The sequence below is a fragment of the Thermobia domestica genome, chromosome 1 (assembly GCF_964235325.1).
Source record: "Thermobia domestica chromosome 1, izTheDome1.hap1.1, whole genome shotgun sequence".
NCBI lineage: Eukaryota > Metazoa > Arthropoda > Insecta > Zygentoma > Lepismatidae > Thermobia > Thermobia domestica.
This window is the reverse complement of record NC_137454.1, coordinates 233,627,214-233,643,584: the sequence shown is the minus strand read 5'-3', so window position 1 is coordinate 233,643,584 and position 16,371 is coordinate 233,627,214. Positions and strand designations below refer to the sequence as shown.

At 33.9% G+C, this 16,371-nt stretch overlaps 1 protein-coding gene across 4 annotated transcripts in view; it reads left to right on the top strand.

The window, feature by feature from the left end:
* Window positions 1-16,371, top strand: part of LOC145694654 (tachykinin-like peptides receptor 99D) — a 1,420,129-nt gene that overhangs the window by 496,363 nt on the left and 907,395 nt on the right. Inside the window, exon 2 of one of the 4 annotated variants that reach the window (XM_081771106.1) lies at window positions 15,720-15,757. The exons of the other annotated variants lie outside the window; for them this stretch is intronic. The gene's annotated coding sequence lies outside the window, so the exon portion shown is untranslated. The remainder of the gene's footprint in view (window positions 1-15,719; window positions 15,758-16,371) is intronic. 4 annotated transcript variants of the gene reach the window in all.

Here is a 16,371-nt window from a genome sequence, read left to right as displayed (position 1 = left end):
CCACCATAACTCGGGATCAAAATGTCGGATCAAAAGTCGGGTAAAAGGGAAACAATGTACAGTTATTTCATTCGTTGATATATTGTACATGATTATTGTTTATTTACCTGTTTCAACTTTTGATAACATACACTGAGAAAGAACCGGTGGCGTATGTAAAATAGTAGATTGCATGTGCAAATCCTTTATTTGTTGGACTTAACGTACAGCAAACGTATGAGTGAAAAAGTATATTTTATACGTACTTTTCGTATAAATGCTTCGAATAAACACATTTTCCCCACGAACGAAAAACTATATATAGGCGGTCAGGACTCACATACAGATGGACGTATATAACACATAGCTGACGTATGTAACATATGCATATGTATGCAATAAACGGGACTATTAGATGTCTTACATTCTGCAACGACATGATGTAACATGTAAGTGGGAAAAGTATGTAGCATATCGATAACATATAATCCGTACTGATTTCCGTAGAAAACATAATGATTCTGTATAATTGTCCAATATACCGCTGTTCGGATAACATATTTTTCTCATTGTACCCTAGGAAGACTTCAGTTTCTTTGGGGGTCATCCTTGCGCCAAGTCCAATTGTGCACTAATGAAATCTACGACCAAAAGTAATAGACATATCTTTTTACCTGAATTCGATTTTGTTCTCAAATTATGGCTGTTTTTGCAATTTTCCGACAAATTTTCGGATCCTCATTGCGCCGAAAGGAAGCATTTTCACACCCAGGTTGGACTATACTTTTTATGTTACCTTGGTGTCGGAAATCTTGGTGTTATATTGGTTGCCAGTGTTGTTTTGAAACCCCCTATATGTACAGATAAATGCATTTTGATCTCGGGGCTGCGGTGGCTTTGTGGTAAAGCATTCACCTTTAGTGTGGGTCTACTGGTTTGATCCCGCTCAAGCTAAGTGAACTTTGTGGATAAACATCGCGTGCGTGGATTTTCTCAGGTTCTCCCGTTTCCACCACTTATTTCATTTCATCATTTCATTCATTCCTCATCTTCTTCCTACATGGCACAACCGTGGGACATAAAACAAAGATTTCATTTCATTTTTGCATTTTGATCTCACACTGATACAGGCATCCTGAAATGCCTACCATACATGCCATCAGAAAATTAACATGCACTGTAAGATCACACTGAATATTAAGTATGAAGTTCTGTATTTAATTATGTGTAATATAGATCTAAGCTTCGTTTGATCGATGTACTAATGGATTCTTTAATATCTAGATTCGGATCCGAGGGGATGTCCGATTTGATTGAATGCTGAAAACATCCAAGAATCCATATTATCTTGTGTACTAGTCCATCCGTTGTCCTACTTCTGTCAATTGTATTATAAAGAAACCGAATTTCGTGTTCAAAGCGAAATTGACAGAGAAGGATAATTTCATTTTTTAAGGAAACATTATTATACATTATTACTCGGCCAATTTCTTTTTAAATTTAAGTTTAACGTCCTGCTCTTAGGGAAGTCATATAAGATGTGGACCGTCGGGTTATAGTGAAATCCGAACCATCGTAATAAGTGCAGATTTTAATGTTTGTTCCACAGGGAATCGAATTTTGGACAATGTGCGTTGAAGACGCACAAGCAAGTTACTAGACATGCCGGTAAGAGTTTGGTTGGATTTGACTTAACATCTAGGCTCTATGAAACGCAGACTTATAGCTTAACGTGAGATCCAAAATTCATGGGCTTTTGCCAGAAACCATGGTAAAGGTTTTTACGTTAATCATTATAGCTACACGAGAGCTTTTTCTAGACAATACTTAAGTTGAACTGTGACTTAACCATGCGAGAGTTTTGGAAGCAGAATTAAGTGGGTGATATTTCGGCCGCGAGATTTTGTTCGTCTAGTCAGTTGAATTAGCCACAAACGCAGAACATTTGTCTAATAAATATTTCGTTTAATTTCATTGACTAACATTTCTTGATTAAGAAAACATATAAACTTTGCCCTTGATTCTGCTTTCAGTTCAATATCCCTTTGCAACACCGAGCCTCTACGAGGCTTTGATCTTCAATTCAACTAGAAACAGGGGGCGTATGCGCTGACAGCTGGAATCGAACCTGGATATTATACACCTAAATTTCAAATACTACCGATTTTTCCATAGTGCTCTCCTTTGCAGTCAATATAGTGATCAAATTCGTATATTATAGGGAAATACTTAGCGAAATAAGTTATCTTACCACACAATTGACCTTCCATATAACAATCCGGAACATATTCATTTGCTAATGTATTTCTCTGCAGTAGGCAAAGAATATTGGAAAACATTTCTGGTGATAACTTGTCCTGTAACTTGTTGTCTTTGTATAAAATAACACGGAATCTTTATTGGAAACATCTCTTTGAATTATGAACTCGATATTTGGAGTAAAATATTGTCTTTATAACGATCTCTTAACTGCAACGATCTTTTAAGCAACATACATTAGGTTTAATTATAATTTCGAAATTAATGGATAATACACATTTATCAGCACCTGTAATAATAATATATCATATTTTAAGCTTCTCATAAACTTATATTTCTTTACGAAATAATCGACTTCAAAAGCTTCTATAACTATTGCAAAAGTTTAGATTATTTTCTAATTCCCTAATGTACTTTCACTCATTCAAAATAATTAAACTAAAAGGTTAAAAAGACTGCGATGCATTACATTTCATGCTTCATACGTTTATTTCACTTGCACGTAAAGTCTAATAAAATTGATTTTCTATCTTTTTTCATAGTTCATGATGTTCAATTTTAACCTTGTCCCATGAATACTCAATTTCTCTTCCACTTTGACGATGATTTAGTGATTTGGAAATGTTAATCTACCCAAATATTTTTTTTTCGCTCTATCAATATACAAACATTTGTTTTCCCGTGGTATCTCTTTTATGTCTGCCCAAGTGCTAATATTTTTACATTTTTATTAAACACACATAGGCACACTGTTACATATTTTCTCTCCTTTGCTCGTATATATTTTCTCGTTTCAATTTTGTTTGCACTCTCATGCCCTTGCGCTCTTTATCATTATGTGAATAAACCATATACGCCATAAACAAACATTGACCTTACATACAATCCCATAAATTATATTGGAATCTATATCTATATATCTATATAACTATATCTATCTATCTATCTATCTATCTATCTATCTATATATATATATATATATATATATATATATATATATATATATATATATATATATATATATATATATATATATATATATATATATATGTGTGTGTGTGCGTGAAGTTAGTTTCGTTTCACAGTGTGAAATTACAGTAGACTTCCAAACTATGGGAATTTCATACTCAAAGTAGTACAACTGCAACTGCAATAAACATTATTCGCTAAACTTTATTGCTTTGGCTCTGTGGTGATACATGTTAAAACTGAAAATGGTTAATTTGAACCACTTCCGGTTTGAATAGAGTATTAAGAGAGAAGATGTAACCTATTCTCGGGAGGCTGAATCAGAAGCAAAAAAGCTGCATCTCGATATCTTTTACTGTTTTGCTGTATGGAAATTAGTAATGAAACCGGAAATTGCTGTAAATTTCAAAAACATGTGGTTTGAATAGAGAATTAATAGAGCTGATAGAACCTATTCTTGGAACGCTGAATCAATTGCAAAAAAATGTATGTCATTATATCTTTCCCTTTTGCTCTATAAAAATCAGTATTGAAGCCGGAATTAGGGCCTAGTATATTTCAACTACTTCGGTTTTCGTAGAGGGTTGTGGGATGCGACAGTATGCTCTCTTGATGCAATAAGTCGGTTACAGAAAACCGCTTGCCGCCATCTATTACCACTCTTGTTCTATTACTGTGTGTTGAAACTGGAAACCGTTAATTTGAACCACTTCTAGTTTTAAATAGAGGGTTATTGAAAAGGATGGAAGCTATTCTTGAAATAATGAATCTACTGCAGAAAGCCGCATCTCGATATTCCCTATAATTCCTTCTCTGCGGAAATCAGAATTGACATCAGAAATAATATATTTGAATCACTTCCAGTTTTGGTAGAGTTTTGGATAGTTATGGTACGTTGACTTAAGACACTGAATCACTTGTAAAACTCCGCTTTTCGCAAGTTGTTATCATTTTTGTTCTATGGCAACCGGAACCCTTGGCGGAAGTGGATAATTTGAACCACTTCCGGTTTGAGTTGAGTTAACAAAGGAGATCGAACCTATTGTTAGAACGCTGAATAGATTGCAAAAATCCGCATCTCAATATCTCTTACCGTTTTTATATACACGTTGTCTCATTGTTAAACATGAGGTAGCTTATGAGAGCGACTTAATATTATTCAGTTGATCTGAGTTTACCCATAGGTTATTTTAGATTGACACATCGGCAGCTACTTGTTAAATTACCCAACAACACTCCATTTCTTATTCGAATCTGTTTGGCTCCTTCCATCCTCTTTTAGATTTCCAAACTTAACTATGTATATGTTCAAGAAGTCCTACACAACGAGTCCATCAGTCTGTCTGTCTGTCAAAAGGTATCCTAGCAGAAACGGTAAGAAACAGTGAGGAACAATTTTCTGACTTTGGTTCAGTATCTCCAAAATAGGTTCCATTTATTTCCTTCTTTCATTTTCAGTTGGAATAGTGGAATAAGTCTATCAATTCCGGTTTCAATATTAATCACGATAGAACACAAAGCGGTGATAGATAAGATGAAATGTTTTTGTTTTGATACGGATTCAACACTTGAAAAACAAAATGGTTTCTTTACCCATACCGCTATACTAAAGCCGGAAGTTTTGAAATCTAGTGCGATTTCCGGTTTACAATAATGATAGAAAAGAAATCATAATAGCGACATACTATTTCTTAATATAAATTTAGTGTTCCAGAAAATAGATTTCTGGCTTAAATCCTTCTATTACAACCGTTAATCCTTTTATTAATTGCAATTTCCGGTTTCAATATTGATCACTATTAAGGAAGAACTCTAAAAGACAGTAAAGAAACTTTTCAACTTAAATTGAACATTCCAAGATCAAATGTCATCTCCGCCTTTACTTGTTTACTGAAACCGAAATTAGTACAATTTACTACAATTTCCGGATTCAATATTGATCCTCGTAGAGGTATAGCGGAAGTTGATATAATTGTGGAACGGTTTCTTTGGTACCAATTTAGTGCCCTTCAATAGGTGAAACCTCGGCTTTTTTAATCCCTATTTGGAAACCGAAATTTGTGTATTTTTCGCTTCCCGTTCTAATATTGAAATTCTATATAGCAAGACCACTCCGAGATTGCAAAAAAGTGCTTTTAAAAGTAGAGGTTCAGTAACCTGAGGATATGTCCCATCTTTCCCTTTATCCGCTTTCTAAAATTGAAGTCCTAATCACTTCTGGTTATAATATTAGACTCTTATAGTTTGGATATTTACCGTGTTTTTCCAATGTGAAATCAATTATTTTATTTCTCATTCATATTTCCACTAATAACACTACTTAGGTATTGAAATTATTAACACTTTGTATTTTTTTTCTCGTTTACTTCTATAATTCTAACAATAACTTTAGAAATGTCTGACATTTCTGCATAGTTTGACCTCTTAAATGATATGCTTTTCGAAGAATATGTGTTTTGTGCGATGCGAATAATCTCATTCCCAAGGCCGGATTTAGGAGGCGCGAAGGTGCACGTGAACCCCCTTCGTTATAAATATACACTACCTAAAGTGAGGAACTAGCAGTGAAAATAGCAACACTTTTCGAAAATTTCTGCTGACATGTTTCCGTTTATGCTTAAAACAAAGTTAAGTTTTGCAAAATCGATACTTTAAGTCAATTTTCTAAAAGTTGAAAGAAATGGATTCAACGAGAACAGACACTTAGCATTTCCAGGGCATTTCCTCATTTACACCACAGATGCTTAAAGGCATTTTAAAAAAATCCAATTCAATTCAAATGTTCTGGTAGTTATTGGTGCCCCTCCTCAGAAACTCCTGGATCCAACCTGCTCATCTCTATTATTTACAGTCTCTGTATGTAACATCACCCGAAGTAAAGTTGGAGGGCACGAAGGGTCATTGATAGAGAACTTACCTCTGGCGTGTCGGGTCCATGGTTCAATTCCCTGTAAAGTAAGTTTGTGGTGGACAACATCGTACCCGTGGGTTTTACCAGGGTACTTTCGTTTCTTCGCATCTTCTAATTCCACCAATTCTTCTGTCGTCATTCCACTTGCCTTAATCATCGTCTCCTTTAGTATAAAGGACATAATCGTGGGACGTTAAACTGAAAGATTTTCTGAAGTAAAGTTTCGATAGTTTAAGTAAATTTCGTTTGACAGTATGAAACTACAGTAGACTTTCAACTGTGCGAATCTAATACTGAGATTAGAAGTAGTACTTCTACAATATAACCTCTGGTTGTAATATGAAGATAAGATCAACGATAGGACCTGCTCTTCGGACGCCGAGAGTACATCAGACAGCCGTTACTCGCAATGCCTTACTGTTTTTATTCTGCGGAGATCAATATAGAAACCGGAAGTAAGAGGAGTAAAGTTTTACCAGTTCCTGTTTAATTAGAGAGGTGGAGATGAAGATGGTATCTCTTCTTCAAACGCTGTATCGACTCTAAGAACCACGTTTCCATTTTACATGAATCTTGTAACAATCATAAAAAAAAACTTGCAAACCGATCTTTCTATTTACTGTTTACATGTTACAACTTCCTGAAAGCAAGAATACTACCTCCACCCATGCAGCACTACACTCTAGTGGACAGATAGTGAACCTCTTCGTTAAAAACGTGTATTTGGGCGCACTTCCCCTTCCTGTCCAAAAGAATCTGTCGTTTCGGAAGCGGCGAAACTGTTTTTTCTCTTATGCCACCGGAAGGGCGATAGCAGGTAGCAAGCAAGACGAACCAGAAAGTTGCACATGCTTCAACTCCTTGCAAGATGTAAAAAAATGTTGTATGTCCCTTCTCAAGATTATGTTTACATGAAGAAATATAGTTGGGTTGCAAGTTTTTATTTTTATGACAGCTACAAGATTCATCTAACGTGACAACCACGCTTGAAAAACGTCTTGTTGCTGTCCATTATTGTATTTGTTCTACGACAATCAACATTGAAACTCCAAATAGTTAGTTTATACCATTTTCAGTTTGAATAGAGAGTTAAAAGTCAGAGATGGAATATGTTCTTGGAACGATGAATTGATCTCACCCCCAAAAAATGCTTTTTAATATCTCTTACCGTTTCTAAACTGATACCTGCCTACCGACGGATAGACAGATATAGCCGTTCTAAAGGCTTCTGATGCTGATGCATAGCATAGTTTATAAGTCTAATAAATCGTTCAGTTGGCAACATTTACTGTCTACTTTTGTTATGTATTTTTAATATGCGAGTATGTTTGTATGTTCCTGTGTTGAGTGCATCATTCAAAATTAGTTTACCTATGGATAGCTTAACACAACACCAGTATAAACCATCCGAACAGTGGAAGAACAGACAGTTCCCTAGCATTATATTTAAGAATTTATGATGCTTTTTACTGCCCTTTTATTTTCAGTTAATACCGCCTTTTCTGTGTGTTCGCGTTCGTCTGCTCCGACAGAGAACAATGGATTATTTGTGAAAATTTTCTCATTGATCTGGAAGGAAAAGTTACACTGGTCGCATGTGAATACATTTTTAGAGTATAATATAGTCTTTGTGTGTGAAGTATCTGACGCTTTTATTTTCAGTTTAATTTAGAAAATGGACGTACGTATGATTTTTGAGAGGATAAACAAACTTTTAGGTTTAACACTTTACATAATTCTTTTTTTAGTTTGTATACACTAACGGTACATTACGAAAATTATTTTGTATGTTTTGGAGGCTTCTATATCAAAATTAAATATATCCCTAGCCAAAGGGTCTATTATTCAAGGCTTATAGGAGGAGAAGGAGCATCGAAATTTTATTAACATGTTATTTGCCAAATGAATAACATTGTTATTTTTGCTAGTAGATTGATGTTGGAAAAGTATTTACGTTTTTCGTACAGGTACCGTACTGTACTTGTTCAATTGTATCTTGCGACAAGTGATCCAGGTCTATATCTGAGTTGAGTGAAGCCCTCTCTGTTGGTCTACTCAGTAGCGTTCGCATCTTTCGTGAACGGAGCACCGAGTTCAATTCCCGGTGAGGCAAAAATTATATTTTGAATGCTTCACGGTGGTTCATATTCCATCTTAAAGTGCAAATTCACTTCACACATAGCTTGATGTAGAAAATGGACGTTAAACTGCAAACAACCATCTAAGTTCTTTTCTGTTTTAATGTTAGTGTTTGACCACTGGTAGATACATGAAACAAACCAAAAAATTAGCGTTCTCGTCGTCGATATCAAATGAAAGCCAAAATGTGTTGGTAGCTCCAAAATAAATGAAAAATGATTCCATTATAAGAAAAAAAAAACTTCTCTATATCTGGACCAAAATGTGATTCTTAAAGATGTTCGACTCTGAATTCAAATATGTTATATATATATATATATATATATATATATATACATATATATATATATATATATATATATATATATATATATATATATATATATATATATATATATAATTATCAGGTATAGTTTATGAGTTCTAACTTTGAGCATTTTCATATAATTTTAGACATTGTGTTCATACCGTAATAGATGTACTGACTAAAACTCAAGAAAAAGCTTACAACATTTTGAGGTAATAATACTCGACAAAGCGCTCACCACACCAGTGCAGTAATTTATGAGGGACATATGGACAACTAGCTTATCATTTAAGCCTCCCACCATTCGAACAGGCTCTACTACAACATAAAACTTTCTTACTCCGTACTATGCATTACGAATATGAATGTATGAAAGAAATAGGAAATAAGTTCACCCCATCCAGGAAACTACATAAAAAAAATCTCTTAAATCAACCGAGAATGTAATCTGAACTCATTTCAGTAAGATGTCTTCTATTAGGGTTTCCCAAAATAATATGGATTACTTAAAGCTTTAAGTTGTGCCAAATATTGTCCCAACAATTTAACCTGTGAAGCATGGAATGGGCCTACCATACAATTTCAAAGGAACTGGAATATGAGTGTTGCCTTTGCCTTATCATCTGAAATATATTATATTTACTTAAGGTAAACCGTAAATGTAATCTAGACCCTACTTTACTTTAGTAAAAGGCCAGCTAGGGACCCTAAAAATACGTAATACAAGTGTTTATATTTGTTTTTAAATTTTAGGAAGGGGTTAAGTTTCATATTTCATATTACTTTACGAATGGTCAATTATACAGGTTGTTAATGAACTATATGGACAAAATGTAAGAGGTGATTCCTCGCATCAAAATAAGAGAAAAAGTTCATATGGACCTATGGCGAAAAGTGCATAGTTTCAGAGTTAGGGCTGTCAAAAATCGCGAAAAAGCCAAGTTTGAACAGGCCCTATTTCGAATTCCAGAAACTGTGGATCGTGGTCCTTACCAGCGTAGATGAAGCCACGCATACACAATCCAAAATTGCATATTTGGTCACTTTTCAATAGGTATACAGGATATTCCCTACAGGATGTAATTCTCAGATACGCTCTCAATAGAGTTTTCATATATACCCTGATTTCAAGGAGGGTCCAAAGTAGGCAGAAGATAAGCCTTGACAATAATGGACATCCAATGCTTTGGAGGGAAGTCGGAAGTGTTAGGAACCGGCAGCTCCATGTTTTTTGTGTGTGTACAGAATAATGTATGATGCGATGTATTTCGTCACGATATATTTCACGTTTTCCTCACTTATAATCACGAAAGAAAACATTACAGCATGCGTTTTCCCGAGTACGAGAAACCGTGCTACTGACGATCCTTAACACTTCCGACATCGCACCAAATGATTCTGTGTTCACTGCTATCAAGGCTTATCGTTTGCCTATTTTATACCAATCATAAAGTCAGAGCATATCTTAAAATTCGATATGGCATGTCTGGGAATTTCACTCTGTATGGAATACTCTGTTGGATTACGTATGCTTGACTTCCTTTACACTGATAAGGACCACCCTCCACACAGTTTCTGGAATTCAAAATAGGGCCTGTTGAAACTTGGCTTTTTCGCGATTTTGGACTGCCCTAGCTCTGAAACTATACACTTTTCCCCACAGGTCCATATGATATTTTTCTCTTATTTTGGTGTAAAGAATCACCTCTTGCACTTTGTCTGTATAATTCATTAACACCCTGTATATATTTTTTAAAGGGAGCCAAATATGAATTGTTGCACTATCAGAAAAGTTCCAAAGTTATGACGCTTGTGTTCACATATATATTGTTTTTATTAGCCATTTTAAAGGAGTATTAACTAATAATAGAAAGACGATAAAAAATATCAAATTTCTTTCTGTCTACCGAGTGCCCTTTATGTCCAAAATTATAGTTCAGGAAAACTCTGGTAATATTCTGGGCATAAATTTTCTTTCATACAAACGGTATGCAAGGAAATTTATGCCCACAATGTTAACAAAATATCCATGATAGCTAATTACTTCCGAAATATTTCCCACATGATCCGCCGATACAATCACTGCAACTTTCTGAAAAGAATTGCAGATTTGAATCTCATTAACGTACTTTCAAGGACATGTTACGTCATAAATCTTTGTAAACTTAAAACTTCCTTGGAAGGAAATGAATACTTCAAGCAATTTATGAATAAAGTTGTTAATGTTAGTTTATTGCAACAGAGTCATGTTCACTTTTCTTTGTTAGGTATGCTTCAAAGCTTTGAAATTGTTGAAGTTAACAAAACTGAAGACCCACAAATACATCCCGCCTTGTGCAGAGTCGTTTTTATGTATGATTAGCGTCATACTAAAGACCTGACTACTGCAGGAAACATATGCTAGTCGAACTCTTTAGTATGGCACTAATCACGCGTCAGAACGACTCTGCATAAGGCCATCATCTTTAATTTTAGCATTTGATAGAGGAAACAATTTGCCAGTAGGATATGCAAACCCATAGCCTTTACATATATTTAATTAGATGCAGCATCGTGTGCAGAAGTGTATCTTCACGAAATTCCAGGTTTTCTCGCTGCACATTTTTAAACTACTGTACTGACAAGACTTATTTACGAACATACTGGATATACGTACAGAAAAGATAATTCATACAAAGTCGGATATACATTTACACTGACTTTGTATCTCTAAAGAATCCGAATATATCAGTTTCAATCTCTTACAAACTGATGCTTTCTCATTTTAACTTTAACATTCAACACAATCTAAAAAGCAAAATTAAGATTGGCAATCTTTCCCACAAGTTAACTATATTTGCTGCAAATAATAATTACTCATATTGTCCATTTTCTCAAATTATAATTACTTGAGTTACTTGAATTAATACAAAACTGCCCTGTATCAGAAATCTTATTTCAGATTTGAATTTACCGCTGTAAAATATTTTATAATTGCTGATTTTCAGGAATAGAATATTTGTAACACAGTGTTACCAAACAAATTGTCGAAATCTCTTCCTTCAGAATGATTCAAAGAGTGCTTTATAATTTCACAAAAATATACTTCTGTTTTGAATTGTGATACAGGAACGCATTTTGCCTCACTGGAAACAAAAGATCTTAAAATTTCTTGTCAACGTTGGACGCACAGTTGCGCTCAATGTAAGCACCTCCTCCCATGTTGCACTCATCAACATAACCAAAACCAACATTCTTCTTAGATATACAGGCCCTCTTTCTTTTACATAAGCATTCGGTTTCCTCAAACGGCTTGTACGATTGGTAGATAGATCAGTCAACTCGAGTCCTTTCGGTTGCCTGACGAAACCTTCTTTATATCATAACATTTGTTCTGCTGAATTCCATTGCACAAAATGCCATCATCTGAATCGCCAACCATATCAGATTTTGTCCTGGACAATTTTATCCTGGGAGTGGTCTGAAAATCAAAATATGGTGAAGCGGCACTGGAACTTTGTGTGAGTTGGCCCACGAATATTGGAAAAGCACAAATGCAGACCTCGCTGTTGATTCCTTCACACTTTTAGGTCCAAAAAAAAAATTACCACGAATTTCGAAGGACTGATATTTAATAAAGAACTTTTTAAAATTAAAAATGCTAAGATCTTTTAGAATTATCTTTATTCTACTAGCTGAACCTGCGCTCTCTACACAGCGCATCATTCGCATATGAGCATAAATCTCTTCCTCATTCCTCACAACATATGTACATGTCCCTTTACAAATACAAGTGAAAGACGTCTTCATAAAAAAATCGGCAAGAGGTATCATATAGGGGAGATTTTTTCGATTATTTTTCTCAATATCTCGCACCGTTTGCAAGATTTGAGCCTACTTCTGGTTGGAGTTTCTAATTCATATATGGCCAGTGTTTCCTTTCTTCTTGCATGCAGTATGTAATAAGCAAATACATCACATTTACAATTAATTATAATGTCAGTTATATATGGTGTTCATTGGGCAAAACACTCAAAAAATAAAGATTTATCTTAGACTCGAGAAATGCTTATCCTTCCTTTTTCATGATTATTTGGCCATGAAACATATGCCTGAGACATATACAACCGCAATATACAACAATGTGGTGTTGAAATGTAAAACGCGTAGGATATGATGCTTTAGTTTGTTTTTTTTAATTTCAACGCTTCCAGTGTACCCTAAAAATGTAATAAAGAAATAATGCCCATGTCTTTTTTTAAATATTCAATTAGAACTGGACAATCTACGCAAAATTTGCAATCGATCAGTGAAAACGTAATCTTTCTAGAGCCTGTAGTTTCCGAGATCTCATTGTCGAAAGGGTTGGCCACAAACATATAAATTTCCAGAAACATATAGTTGAAAAGAACTCCTAAGATGGCAGCATAGTTCATTTGCATTCGTTTTGCAGAAGGTTTATTAAAATAAAAAGGTTTTGAACACTAATTTCATATCATAAACTTTATGAAAAAGATATAGTTAACTAATTTAGACTATTTAAAGTACAAATACTTAACCTGTTTGTCTCTGTTAAACGTGAAATCACACATAACCGTAAATGAAAGATTTGAAAGCTAAAGTTATAGGTTGGAACTCGGGCCCTTTTAATTGCTATTGTAGCATTTTAATAGATAGTGGAATCTGTACAATAATATATATACTATCGACATACTAAGTAAAATACTCTGTTATTTGGTCATCTGAAATTGGGTTAATTGCAAATCAATCTATTCTGTTTTGTGTGGTGTATATATCATAAAAAAGAATTTAAGGTAGCAAGAACAATAACGTTCACGTACGCAATAATGATTGAATTACTTAAAAGATGAATGAAACAAATATAATGTTTCCATCACTGTCCAGCTATTCCGTCACTTTCACAAGCGATCAACTACAAAGCTATACCTAATATAAATTGTGAATATATGGATAGACTATTTATCATGAGAATCACTTAACATTGGAAACCGAACTGATATGTCGAGTAGTCCTGAATGAAGGATGAACGGGGGAGGATCTCTAGACATATAAGGAAATTGAAAGTTAATCAATTGAGACACAGCAAATTTCTAATTCGGCAAAAAATATTGAAAACACAAGTTATATGACTGCACCTTCCTTATTTAGAACGTGAAGTTTCGAAAATGTAGTAAAAAAAGATAAAAAGGAACAGAGTTTATGTAATTGATAAAACGACATTTATTTTCAGTTTCCTATAATCTGAGTTCTTGTTCTGTTCCCTGTTTATTTTTTGAGTATGCTCATTATTAGAAAGTTAACTGTCTGACTCGGAACTAAGTATGTAGGCGTGATTAGAACTGATGGTTTCAAGATAACTAAAGCCTCTCAATTAGTTACTTTAGAACAGTGATCATCACGATAAAACATTTATCAATTATATAAACTTTGTTCCTTTCAATATGTTTGTACTTTAGAAAATTCATGTTCTAATTCTCATGTTTCCAGAGACAAATTGGATAATATATATTTTGGATCTAAAATTAATTTATTTTCTACATGACCTCCGTTCAACATTTTTTACAAATTATCTTGCATTTATATCAGGTAACTTTCGACTAAAGTAAACAACAAATAATTCGAAATATCAGTAATTTGAAAGGAATGTAATTTCTATCTGTTAAAAATAATGCAATTATTACCATTAATGATAGAATGCAGATACAGTTTAAAGAAAATAAATAATCTATTCAAATATTAAAGTTCATAAACTTAACGTGGGATCCGATCCACATGAGCTCCCGCCAGCTTGGAAGTATGTGAAGAGTCGCTCAAATTTTTAAGGGAGGGTTCTGGATGCAGTCGACTTCCTTTGGTCCTTCTCAATCTTACATGTTTCTTTCAACCAGTCAGTCTTCCAGTTTCAGATTAAATAGCATCCTCTTTCCTTAAAAATAAGTTTAGTATGTTGATATCCTAAAGCTCTATTTAGTATATGTGAAATTATTTAATTAATCATAGCACGACAAAGATTACTTTGCAGCCAGTAGACGTCACTTACTAAGCATCATACATAAAAGAGGGACTACGCTACGAAACCACAGTAATATGAATAATGAACCTTCTACCTATCCAAATGAATCCTCAAAAAATAGATTAGTTTCCTAATAGCATAGCCTAATAGATTTTCACTTGCAAGCAATGTTCATAACATTTTATGAAAACACATTTAAGCCCTTACCTTAAAAAGGAACCTACGTTTACAGGAATGTCTCATTACTTTCAGCATAGAAAAAAATAGAACGTCAGTTACAGCAATATGATATTAGTTTCACAAACGTAAACATAATTCATTCGGACTAAACTTTCTACTTTTCTTTCGATGGATCTAGTCTTGACAGTGATTTTGTAAAACAGAGCACTAACAAGGGAACATCTCATATTGATAGTAGTGTTGCCCAATCAAACAATGTGCAATCGATAGAGGAATGAAGAAAAGTGAGTAATCCAAAGTTTCCGGCTCGACACGCAGAAACACAGGAGATACAGAGGAAAGAAGGATCTAGAATCATGTGAATATAACAATGCAAATATACGCTGACACAGAAAGAACTTCCAAATGATTAAAGTAATCAAAATGACATTTACGCAACAGTATGGTAAGCAAACATTGTACCAACAGACATGCTCAATAACATCATATGTAATACAGTGTTGCCAACTGAGCACAAAATGAAGTTTTGTCAAATGGCACGGAACACAAATTATAACATGTAGAAATTTGAGTATTATTTAGTTTGAGTATTATTGTAATTTGAGTATTATAATTTTTAACGAACCATTTGACTCCAGCTCGAAAATTCAGTTTCGCGTAGAAACTGGAAGATAGAGGCGGGGGTTCGTCTCTACTGACAGCGAATACAACTAGGCCAATACTTGAAATTTTAAGTTTGTTAAATGGTTTTCCCATTTATAAATATAATTTAATTTCATGTTTTCGCCCGAATTATCCAAAATGTAGGATATTAAATTGTATAATATTAAATCTAGAAAATCTAGGATATTAAATTCTAAATTATTGATTTGTACTGTTAATTTTGTTAAAGCTAATAATGTAAGATTAAACTGAATTACTATTAGGAAAATTTCTCATGCTTTTTCTTAATTTCTCTTTAGGTGAGTGATGGAGTATGGATCTTCAATTCTACTGGAAAGTGAGTACATTATCTCTTTAGTTCGAAAATGATATATAAAGTGATGTTACATACACTACAATACGAAAGAATTGCGTTCTTGTACGAGGAAACCACTTAATATTTATAACATCCACTTTATAATATCACACTGATACATCCAGTGATGATTTGAGGTTATTGCCTGTAAATGGAGAACATTTATCATAATTACGTAGCTTAGAACCCAATCAAGCACTGATCATACGACATATTTTAATGAGTCTCTTTATTTATTTATTTAGTTTTATTTTATATGGCGAAGTTAAGGGTAATAATGCCTTGTATCCCACTTGACTATGCATGATCAGGATTTATATGACAATATCAAGTATTTATAGAATAGTAAATGAAATAACACATATTGAAATACAACAAAAATTACACTCATAATCACATACACATACACAAACACATATCACATGCGTACATATATTACTACAAATAAACATATAATATATTCAGATTCATTTAGGGAGTAAGAGAAACAAATAAATGGTATGAAGATTAAAAATAATCATTTTTCAGCTATCAGTAAGACTAGAGAGACTCGTGGATAACCTACTCAGTCGACTTCTTGAATAGATTGATTGAGT